At 42.8% G+C, this 12,032-nt stretch overlaps 1 long non-coding RNA gene across 2 annotated transcripts in view; it reads right to left on the bottom strand.

Moving 5' to 3' along the window:
- LOC146354432 (uncharacterized) overlaps positions 1-11,163 on the bottom strand; it is a 37,661-nt gene extending 26,498 nt beyond the window's left edge. The window contains exons 1-3 of one of the 2 annotated variants that reach the window (XR_014788389.1): positions 10,862-11,163; positions 9,146-9,208; positions 7,230-8,483 (exon numbers count right to left, since the gene is read on the bottom strand). This is a non-coding gene — a long non-coding RNA (uncharacterized LOC146354432). Of the gene's footprint in view, positions 1-7,229; positions 8,484-9,145; positions 9,209-10,861 lie in introns of those variants that run through there. The other variant, XR_014788390.1, reaches the window with a different exon arrangement.
- Between the last annotated feature and the right edge of the window lie 869 nt (positions 11,164-12,032).

The raw sequence follows: 12,032 nt of genomic DNA, 5'->3' as shown, positions 1-12,032 counted from the left end.
AACGAAAGTCTCATGTTGAGGATTAGAATTTGAATACTTTGAAAAATGTACTCAAAGTGATAAGGACTTACATAAGTTATTGTTGCTGTTGTTATTATTTATATGATTAATAATGATTATTTATATAGTGGTGCTTGTTATTGGCAAAACAGAACAACAAATAATGTATTTATGAAACTTTTGTAACTAATTAACACACCTGTTTTTGAATAAATTATTTTGTACAAGTCTGGAGTTTTATCTTGATTGTGAGATACATTTTTAGGGTGATTTTTAAGAATATGTCTACTATAAATATACTTGTACCTTGTGGCTTACTCTTCTATATCTCTACATGTTTGAGGCATTTATTTTCCTCACCATATTTTCTGTGGTTTGTATTATATTTTTATATTGATTATAAGTTATAGGTTATATTGATACTAGGGAGAAGAATAGTTGGAGCTCATGTTATCTTCTTATGCACTTTGGCGGAGCCAAAGGCAAAACAGGCAGGGCCAAAATGCCGAAAATACCAGCATATTGTCACTTAAAGCTCTTCCTGCCAGTAGCTAAATCCTAGAAGAGGCATTTCAACTTTTTAGCATGAACAGAGGGATTGCACAAAAGCCAGGAAGCAACCAAACAATTTGTGGTCAGGGGAAAGGGGGCATGGCCATTTGGGGAAGCCTGGGGAGCCAGATTAGGACACCAGGAGGGCCAGGTATGGCCTCCAGGCCTGAGGTTCAGAACCACTGCTTTTGAGGTACCTTCTAATTCTATTATTTTATTGCCAAAGAAATGTTGGAGCCTATGAGTAAAACTCCTAGATCCAATGACAGTTGGAACTTCGGTGCACACTGGAACATTCAGTGCTTCCTTACTTGTTAAGACTACCACATTCATTTTAGTGGACTCAGCGGATATGTGAGCTCATTCCTTTGCATCCCTCCATGTATAATAATGGATCAGTTTCATAACTATAGCGCAGCTAAAATACGAAAGACACTTCCACCAGTAAAATAGACAAAATCTATTCCTGTTACAGGGATTGAAGGGCCAAACTACACTTTATGGGGAGATAAGTAATTTGATCTCCTATCTTTTTAAAAAATTAAGATTTAAAAAGCAGCCATGGGGGTGGGAGGTGGGGGGAGGCAAACTAGATTGGCAGGGCAAAGGGGTTAAAGACAGTCACATTTTTCCACTAGGGAGGGGGAAATTGTGCAAAGGGGAGAAAACCCTTGTCACTCAGCATCATGGCCCCAATCCAATTCCCTGCACCACACGGCTGCTTTTAAGTATTTTTTAAAAGATCTAATAAAAAATCCCCTATGTATGTGCAGTTTGGCCTGAAGGATTCCTGAATAGTTCTGATCCCTCCCAACAGAGGGCAGTGAACACAAGTACACATATAGACAAGCCATCCATCCATACTTTTAATAGATGGTTCGTAATTTGAGAACTCTGTTGCTAAGAAGTAGAAAAGTATGGATGCAGTTTGCCTTTTCTTTAAAAAAAGCGTTGTTTCCCTGAATAAACTTTAACCAAGATCAAACTAGCCAAGATGCAGGCTATCAGATCTCCTGACATTACTTCAGAACAGCTGGAGGCAGGGCCAGCGGGGTGGTGGTGAAGAGAGAGGAGGCTCATTAGATCTGGGAAGCAGTTCTGGTGAAAGATATCTTTCCCCACACAATTTCCACAATCAAAATCATCCCCCCCACACACACACACACTGCAAAACAAGCTGCCATTTGTCCTAATGGGGGAAATTGACAAAAACAATAAGGATAACTGGCTTTTTTTTTTTAACCCACCCGAGCTAATAGCAGCTGGGAGAGGGGAAAGGACATTTTGACTCAGGAACTGACTGTTCTATTAAAAGAAAACTCACTTGCACATAGAAAACCAGAAGTCAAGGAGAGAGATTTTAGCCTAGTCTTTTGATATGTTATTTTTCTGTAGGAAGAAAAGATCTTTTGTGGGGGAACACTCCACCTGCAATTTGAAGAGTTAACAGTGAAGGTTAACCGCCTGAGCAGCTGTTTCTGAGTACTGGGCGTTTTCGGTAGGAGAAAGTGCGCATGAGGTATGTATGCTGCCATGGGTGAAGAATCTTCCCTAATGTGTACAAGTGGAAAAATAGACATCTTTCATCTACTACTGTGTGTAGACTTTTTCCTACAGCTATGATATCATTGGTGGAAAAAAAATGGCAGTATGAACAGCCTGAAGGCCCCCTGACACATGAAACCACAGATGTGGGTGGTGTGACCACTTGTAATGTGACCACATACAGGCTTCTGTATATGATGAAGCATTTGTGTAAAGCAGCTCTCCATGCTGCCTGCAGCAGCAGCTTTCACTATGTCACTGTAAACTTTCTCTTTTTTGGGGGAGGGGGTTGTTGCAATCCCACAGCTCAGCCCTCCCCAACCTGGAACCTTCCAGCGGTTTTGGACTACAATTCTCAGCATTCCTGACAATTGGCCACGCTGGCTGGGACTGATGGGAGTTAAGTGTGGATGGCACCAGGTTGGGGAAGGCTACCATAGCTGACATTGGCACAACTGCCTGCAGGGCCACTTCCTACAAAAAGGCTCCCACATGGAATAAGCTCTGCGTGGGCCATGTGAAGTCCAAAATGCAGCAGGATACTTGACCAGCTATAATTCAGAAAGGGGCGATTTTTCAAAAGTCTGCTGAAATATGCAAACATGCCTGCTTAACATAAAATGGTCTCAATTTGAGGTGGGCACTCTGCCCCCCCCCCCATGAGTAGGCCCTTTCTCAAATTAGGTATTGCTCCTCATCTCTGCCTTCCCTCCTACTCCCCAAAGCCAAAACAGCCTTACTGTGGGCAAGAGGGAAAATGGTAGCAGGCTATGAAGGCTCCTTAGCAGCAAATTATGTACAGAATACGCTGTGGATATGTCAGAGATGCTCAGGGAAGATGGTAGCAGGCTGTGAAGGAGCTGTAAGGCCTCTGCTTAGCAGCAACTGATGTACAGAGGTTTCCTCCAGTACTCTGTGGATATGTCAGGGATTCTCAGGGCTTGAAAGTCTTAGGCCTGATGGGCTACTTGGGACTGTGTGCGCTCAGGCCTCATAGCTCTCTTCTGGCACAGAAACTAAAAGGGGTGCGGAACACAGAATCATATGGTTGGAGCAGGCCTTGTAGGCCATCTAGTTCAACTCTCAGCTCGATGCAAGATTTCTAGAGCTAAAAAGCATCCCCAGCAGATGCCTCTGCTTGAAGAGCTGTCATGAGGGAGAGCCCAACACCTCTCTAGATAATTGGTTCCATTGTCAAACTGCTCTTAATGTCAAGAGGGTTCTCCTGATGCTCATCTGAAATCTACTCTTGTTAACTTAAGCCCATGAAATCTAGTCATGCCCTCTGGTTTAGCAGAGAACAAGGCATTACCCTCTTCTTTTATGAGCATTGACCATTGGGAGACAACATGAAACTTCTGGATTGGCCCGGCCTGGAATAAATACTAGAAGCCTGCTGCCTTTCAGGCTCTGGTTTCGCACTGCTTCTGCTCCTAGTTCCAGTTTCTCCAGGCCCTTTAGTCCTAGATTTGGATATGGCTAACACAGCCCAGAATTCCCTCTCAAATTTCACAGATGAAAACAGAAAACTGTCCTGTGCATGAGTTACTGGAGTGGCATAGCCTGGGAGACAGTATGGTTGGGAGCAGCACAATGGAGACTCCTATGTGCCATTTCTTGCCAGGTATCATGGGGCTTGTAGTCAAGCTCCATAATCCCCAGCAGGAAAAGACTGTGCAAACATCACTTCCTGCTGATGAGAAGCACCGCAGCCCCACCCCTGTGTTGAAGAGGCTTTCCGCCATCTCTAACCGCCTTCTTTCCAACAGCAAAGCTGTTGGGGATTCCGCTTAGGGAAGTGGGGATAGGGGGAGAGCGTGGAAAGGTTAGCAGTTGCCAAAATTAGCATTTTTGAGTACATATCCATCAGTTGATTAACATAAAAATGATTGGCACTCAAAAAACCCCATTTCTTTGCACTATGTATATTATGTGTATTTGTCTTAATGGTTTTACCAAAGCTAAAAGAGGGGTGGGTTTTTTAAATAATGATTTTATTAATTTTTAATTAAAAATATTACAAGAACCAATAAACAGAGTAGGCAATAGACAGTTCATTGGGATCAATACAATTCATTTATGGTTTTAGTACTCGAACCACACAGTTCAGAATATATCTTGCCAAAGTGTTCTGTGTGTGGCCAGTAAGAGGGGTGGAATTGGCCTATCACTTAGGTCATTGCCACTCCCGTTAGTCGCCACCACCACCACCATCACCACCACCACCACTTTTTTTGCAACCACAGTAACAGACCAGCAGGCACCATTTTTGTTTGCCATAATGCGCTCCAACAGAAGCTCTATTGAGGCCTTCAAAAAAGGGTTAATGCATGAGGAGGAGCACTCCAGCCCTGCCCCACTCCTCTATTGTGTTTGTCACTCTGTACTTGTGGAGAGTGACTTGTCTGCAGCATGGAGCCTCATGTCAGGGTGGAAACTGAGCCCATAGAACCCCAGAGCAGTTCTGATTCTGAGGAGGAACAGCAATCCATGGGAGAGGAGCACTCATCCCTCACAGGCACAGCAGCTGGCAGAGATTCCTCCTGCCGGCATTCCTGAGGTAGATAGTGACCCTGGCAGTGAGAGAGCGCTGGAGGGGGGCTTGCTGGACACTCAACGCCGATGCCGGAAGCGATGACAGCTGGGGGGCACGGAAAGGAGGCGTAGTGCTTGTTTGGCGCGCAAGCAATGGTCGCGTCCCGTGGACCCAAGGGAAAGAGGGAGGATCTCTCCCTAGCCCATAAGTTCAGGGTCTGAAAGTGATTCTCCTTCAAATGTGGACCAACTGCCTAACCTGGAGCATAGGCTACTCTGCTGTTCCTTGCTTAGTCACTGGTGATTAGCATCTGAAAGAGTCATTAAGTTGTAAAAGGATTAAAGCCTTGAAAAGAATCCTTTTGTCTGTGTCTTGAGTTGGCTATTGGAGTAGACTGAAAGAGGCCGCTAGGGCGCTCCTGACACCTCATGTATTTGTGGGGGTTCTCTATGCGAGCCGGAACGCTGAAAAATCTGCATTCTGGCGGGGCTGAAATACTCCCTCTCTGCACGCATTGCTGTTAACTGTTTTTTGAAGGCCTGAACAGGGCTACAAGCTATGCCGTCATTTAGAGACATTCTGAGAGGCATTACGGGCGAAAAAGGAGACAGCCTCACGTTGCTAGGGGAGGGGTGCTCTTTTTTTGCCCATAATCCTTCTTGCCAGGGCCATTTTGGCTCAGTCCTAATTCAAGTTTTCTTGCAAGCCTGACGAAGCTACAGTTTTCATGTTGCCTGCCAATTGGTTGTACTGCACTCAGCTTTTCATGCCTGTACCAGAATAGAGCTATGAGGCCTCAGCACACACAGTCCCAGGTTATAAAGTTCTCTTCAGGCCCTGGGAGTCTCTGACAATTGATCACCTGGGAAATTCTAAATGTGTGAGCTTGAATATTCAGGTTTTGATGTGAAGCTTTTTTTAGTTTATATATAAAAATGCATGTTATTTTCTCTTTTTTAATTAGAAAAATAACCACCAGCACAACCACCAATCTCATCCTGACATAATGTGACAGAAAATATTTGAATATATATTCGGGGGGGGGGGGAGATTTTTGTTATTGCTGGCAGACAGCAGCACATGATAAAATCCAAGAAAAATGGACAAAACATACACATACTACTAAATACTACTCGGCTGTCATGAGGCCATAATTATAGATAACCATTTCCTGTAACCAAGGGGTTCTGGAACTTTTTCATAATTAGCCTTCACAAGTGAAAAGGTAAGATTATTTGAAAATGTGTATTTCTTTCCCATTAGCGAGCAAAGGAACTTCCTTCAAACTATGTGATGTGGGTAGTGATGACAGAACTATAAGAGCATCATAGTGAGTAGAGGTACTGATGACTCTGAGTGATGACAACCCTCTGCCTTTAGGAAAGATTCCCTTTTACACCCTTGCTAGTTGTTTTTTTTCTTTTCCCCACCTTTTCTACCACCCCTTTCTGCCTTCACTCATAACCTCTCCTTATGCCTTCCCATAGGAACGTCTCATGGGTTGGATCCAGATCTGGTGTTACACCAGTGGAAGGATACCGCTAAAGGAAGGGGACTTCTACATCCTCTCCTTTCCACTGCACTCCCCAAGTGCCCTCCAAATCTGGATCCAGTCCCATTTGTTTTTTAAAAGGCTTTATATTATGTATTAGCTGGCTAAACAATATTTACAACTCCTATCATACAATTTAATAGAAATGCTATTTATACAGAAACACATGCTTTGTCTTATTTTCTCTTGCTCTGATCATTTACCATTTGAGCCTTACTCAAAACATGTATATGTAGGCCTCCATGCACCCTCCAGGTGGTATACGATTATCACTGGATTGTAAACAAATTCAAATACGTTTTTAAACTTCATTGAAACTGAAATGCCTTTAAGTGCTTTCTTCTGCACTATAGACACATTGATTCATGTATGACGCTGCCTTATACAGACTTAGACCATTGTTTCATCTAATTCAGTATTGTCGATACCAGTCTTCCCTAACCTGGTGCCTCCAAGTGTGTTGGACTACAACCACCATGCTGGCTGGGAAGCTGACATTTGTACAACACATCTGGAGAACACTAGGTTGGGAAAGGCTGATCGACACTGACTGGCAGCTGCTCATCAGGATCACAAACAGGGTTATTTCCAGCCCTACCTGGAGACGATGGGGTTGAATCTGGGATGTTTTCCATGTGGCCTACCACTGAGCAATCCATCACTCTCCTTTACTGACCCATTCCTGGATTTCGTCAGACTCAGTGACCTACCACTCCTTTCTATTTCTACAAGGTGACAAAAACATCTGCCAGGAAATAAACCACTTTTAGAACAGACATTTTTTTCAGTGTGGCTTCTATGCTATTCTGTTCTGTTTCATGTTAGCTGCCTTTGATTTTATCTCGGACTGAACACGGGGCCTTAGAAGAGAAAACAAAAGGCATGCTGAAAAAGTAGCTCAGTTTAAAGACAAGTCAGAATGTCTAAGGACGCAATCCCATGCATGTTTGGACCAAAAAAAATCCAACAACTCCCAGCATTCCTTAGCCAGCATAAGCTGTAGGACATTTTTCTGCATAAACATGCATAGATTGTGCCCTGAAGCTGTAATCATATAAACACTTACCTGGGGGTAAGTCCCATTGAACTCTGTGAGTTCATAGGATTATATTGAGTTTTGCTTTGTTTCACTGCCAACGATACCAGGGGGTGATGAAGACTTTGACTATTATTTTTTAAAGTCTCACAACTGTTGCTGTTGCCCTCCATGTGTTTTGGACAACTCTTAGATCACATATCTTGAAGAAGGTATCCTGCTAAATTTCTTTCTTTCTTTTTAATCAATTGTAATATAGCTTTCTCACCTAATATAAAGTTGAATAATGATGTTAAACATGTCTTGTTTTCCTTGCCTTCATACAGTTCACATAAACATGTCTAAAGATAGTACAAGTATTAGTTATGTTTTGTTTGACAAAGCATATTTTAAACTTATGTTAATTTTAAAAAATAGAAAAGTAAAGATATTGGAGTCGGACTAACCACAAAATCCTATGCATGTCTACTCAGAAGTAAGTTGCACTGAGTACATTGAGACTTAGGGTGCAATCCTGTGCATGTTTAGACCGAAAAAAAGTCCTACAACTACCAGCATTCCCTGGCCAGCTATTGGCTGGCTGGGGAATGCTGGGAGTTGTAGGACTTTCTTCTGTCTAAACATGCATAGGATTGTGTCCTAAATCCCAGATAAATGGGTATATGATTGCAGCGTAATGATGCAATCCTGTATATGTCTACTCTGAAAATATCCCGTTGAGTTCTGATGCTCTGTAAGTTAATGGCACTTTAGTCCCATTGAAATCAATGGGACTGCAGTTATGACTAAGGTGTTCTACTGTTTTCAGTGTCACTAAAGCAAGTTTAACAGTTTAGTTAATTTAACTTATTTATTTAAAAGATGTATAAACTCTTCAAAGGCAGCGATCCAACCTGTTACATTTATTTAAACACACGAGAGGAGTAAAAGTGAATGGAATTATTTATAATTAGAAGTCAGTTAAACACAGACACACACACACACACACACACATTTCCATGACTTCCGGTGATGAGTATAGCAATGATGTGTTTCTGCTCTCTTAGAATACTCGCTTTACGAAAACAAAATTTCCAAGTATCAAAAGTTCGCAAGCACAACAGCCTGGACTCCACAATTTTTTTCTTTTACTTATGAAGTCAATATTATGTGGTTAACATTGTTAGTTTCTCTCAACCCACAAAGGTGTTCTTTCTTCTTCGTCTTCATCTTCATCTTTTTTTGTAGTTTAACTAATTTCAGCCTTCCGTTTACCTGTTTACCTGTTTTTCAAAAGCAGTAAGAAAAGAAACTGTAGCAGCAAGGTTCACATCACAGCTTACTCGCTTATTTCTTTGTTTAGAAGACTGGTAGAAGATTGGACTGAAAAACCCTCAAGGCAGTTTACAATAGATTGTAATCCTAATCACTTCAAAATCAGCTAGGACAAAGTCAGCCTGCTGCCCTGATCCTGCAAACCATTGTGCCAGCTCAGCCTCTGATCCTGTACATTAGGGTTGTGACTAGAGCGGAAGGTCACCACTGCTATACCCTGGCATTGGGACTTAGCTCTTCCACTGCTGTACTAGCAGCAACCATTGGCACTGAGGTGTGTTGGTTGGCCCTTATCATCCAATGCACATGGCATAGGCGGCCATAAGAGCTGTTTACCTGTGCTGCCCTGCTGGAAACAGAATAGGGGTAGGGAAGTAAGGTCCTCTCTAGGGCCTATATGTGGCAAAGTGGAAGGTGGGGTTCCCCCCCCCCGCCCCCAAGAATGTAGGATTAGCCATTAGCACCTATCCTGTATACTTGCAAATATCCCTAGAGAAAAGAAAGCTGTTTTGACTCCTGTATGTGAAGGGAGAGCTGAATAGCAGCAGTTTGGCTGTCAGCAACCTGAACAGTTCCTGCATTCACATCTATTGGAATCAGTACTGCATACCTGTGTGCTTGTTTCTGCAGCCCTTCTAGGGACCAAAAGAAACCGATTGGGACAATCTTCATCCTGTTTGTGTGGGGAAGGGAAGGGTTAAACCTGTAAGTATGCGCAGGGGATGGATGAGTGAGTGGGAGGGGAAGTGTGAGTGGAAAAAAGTTAGTGGAGGTATATGTGAGTGTGGGGAGAATGTGGGCAGAGGGGGACCTTGGCCCCACCCAGTGGTATTGCTAGGCCTGGGCGCATAGGCCCCTGGCCCCAAATCTGTTTCCCAGGGCTCCAAAACTATTCCACAGAGCCCTGGGTGTTCACTGGTGCTAATAAAGTTTTTTTCTCAGCTTAAGCCTTAATTGCCATACAGGGGGCAATGTTTGAGGAGAGGGGGAGCTGGTGAGGGAAGAGTCAACTCTCACCTTTCCAAATGCTGCCCCTGCCCCTAAATAGTTCCTTTCATGATAATTGAGCTTACGGGGGGCGGGGGGGGGGACTCCGTTGGTTTGAGGCAATCTGGGTCAGGGTACAAAATAATTGAAGCGTTTATTTAATCTGAGATACTTGGATGATTGGCTGGCTTTGCCACCTGTGAAATGTAAATAAATTCTAGTAATTATTTCTAAATTTGCGTATGTAGATATAACTTAGCATATGCAGATTTTATGCAGATTTGTACCCTTTGGGCCTGGGTCCTGAATTTTTTAAGTGCCTAGCAGTAGCAACCCCTACCCATGCAGTTTCTGGAAGATTACCACTGAGGGAATGTGGCCCTCAGGGATAAAAAGGTTACCCATCCCTGCTGTAAAGACTGCCCTGAAGTTTCAACTGCTGAGGGAAGGGGGAGTATTAAACAATATATGCACTGTACCATCACTGAAGAGATAGATTTATTCCTATTGATGGATCTGCTGTTAGCTTCTTTGAAAGTAGTGGCTAAGGATAGGATAGGATAGGATAGGATAGGATAGGATAGGATAGGATAGGGAAACAACTATGTAAGAACTCATCCAATTATCAAAGTCCAATTCCCAAACATGCAGGAGTATTAAGTTGATCTCTCTAAGCCAGGGGTGGGGAACTTGTGGCCTTCCAGATGTTATGGGAGTGCAGCTCACTTCAGCCCTAGCCAACATAGCCAATGGTGAAGGATGATGGGAACTGTAGTTTCCCATTTCTTTCAAAGTGCCTCCAAAACTGCCAGTTTGATCCACAACATCTTCCAGTTTTTGACACGACTCCACCTGAACAAAGTCAACTTCCTTTCGACTGAACAGCTTTTAAGTGCGTCAGAGCAAACACATAAATGCCCTCACTTCTTAGCCAAGAGCGCTGCCCTCCCTTTTATACTTGGATCCCCCATTTGTCCTTCAAGAATTCTCTGGTTTGATTTCTACTCTGAAATGCCAGACATTATTCATCTCTGCTGTTTCTCCACTCTTGCGGTACTTAAGTTAGGCTGAAGTCAACAGACAGCCCCCACCCCCCATGTGGGTATCTTATCTGAAATGTGTGTCTTTTTCAAAAGCCCCCCACCCCACCCCAGTTAACAGCACAAGCAGGATATATGCACATATATAACTGCAAAAACCAAGTAAACCAGTTGCCTGTATTTTATATGACTGCCATTCAGGCTTGATGTAAGCTTCAATTGAAAGCTCAACTTGCACTTCCTAATAAAAAAAAAAGCATTGCATTTGCATGTACTATTAAAGATAGAAACAAACTTACCTAGTGATCACGGTAAAGGTGTCAAGACAAATGCAGCCTCTTTCGTTATTGTATCTTTTGTGAATTAAACTTGCTTTCATGTTAATTCAACCAACATGTTGAATCTGAAAAGTGAACTGTGTGTGTGTCTGAAACAGAACACAAAACTAAAACCAATGTGATGTGTTGTTACAACCCTGCCTCAGATACCAATTTGAAATAAAATTGTGGCTGGGAAGGGAAGTAACAATCAAAGAGAAGGTTACAGAAGTGGTCATAGCTGCTTGTCGTTGCTTCCTGCTCACTTTTATTGAATAATTGTTGTTATGAAGTTGTGTTTTCTTATTACCAGGAAGAAACCAGGATCCCATGACAGCTGACGGACCTATTGTGAGTTCTGTTTCATCTGCAAAATCACTCACATTTTGTGGCAGGCCTATATTGTAAACAGGCTCTCAAGATGAAATTTCTAAACAAAGTTTCCATGGTCATTACTTAAGATATGGGTGGGATACTGGTGACCCCAACCAGCCCAAGGCCCGCTGGTCAACACTGCACCCCCACAGCTGATTGGGGGGAACTTACAGCTGGAGATAGAAGGGTTACCTCCCCACACATTCTCACATGCAGTGACTCTCCTGAAAATGCCCCCTGTGTGGCAATTAGGTTTGAAAAAAGTCTCTCACTGGAGGCTAGTTTAGATTAAATCTAGTCTAGATTAAAAGCAAATAACCCCAACATCCAAACTGCTGATTTCCCCTTTCTCAATCACTGGAGACACCAGAAGGTTTATTGGCTCCTATCCTAAAAAAGAAAAAAGGTAGCTGTTCTTTGAACTGCTGCATACAGTTGGATGATAGCTTGCCAATATGGCTTCTACCATGATGTTGCTGTAACGGGAGAAGCTACACAATGCTGCACATCTCTCTGACAAGTAGGTTCATTATAAAGCTCTTATGAGTTTAGGAGTTGGCATTTGTAATTGCCTTCTTTGTCATCTTAATAGCTTTAAATATTTTACCATGTAATATGTTATTGACCTAATGTAGGGGTACAATTATGGTGGCAAATTTTTTAGATGAATTTAGCGAGCATTATAAGGAAGGTCAGAATATGTTGTGGTTGCATCCTGCATTGCAAATCCTGCATTCATCAGGCAGTTGGACTAGATAATTAGAGAGCACACACTCAG

This window comes from Heloderma suspectum, chromosome 2 (genome assembly GCF_057233095.1).
Source record: "Heloderma suspectum isolate Gila_16-S chromosome 2, 16-S_ref, whole genome shotgun sequence".
Lineage (NCBI taxonomy): Eukaryota > Metazoa > Chordata > Lepidosauria > Squamata > Helodermatidae > Heloderma > Heloderma suspectum.
This window is presented reverse-complemented; position numbering and strand designations above follow the sequence as displayed.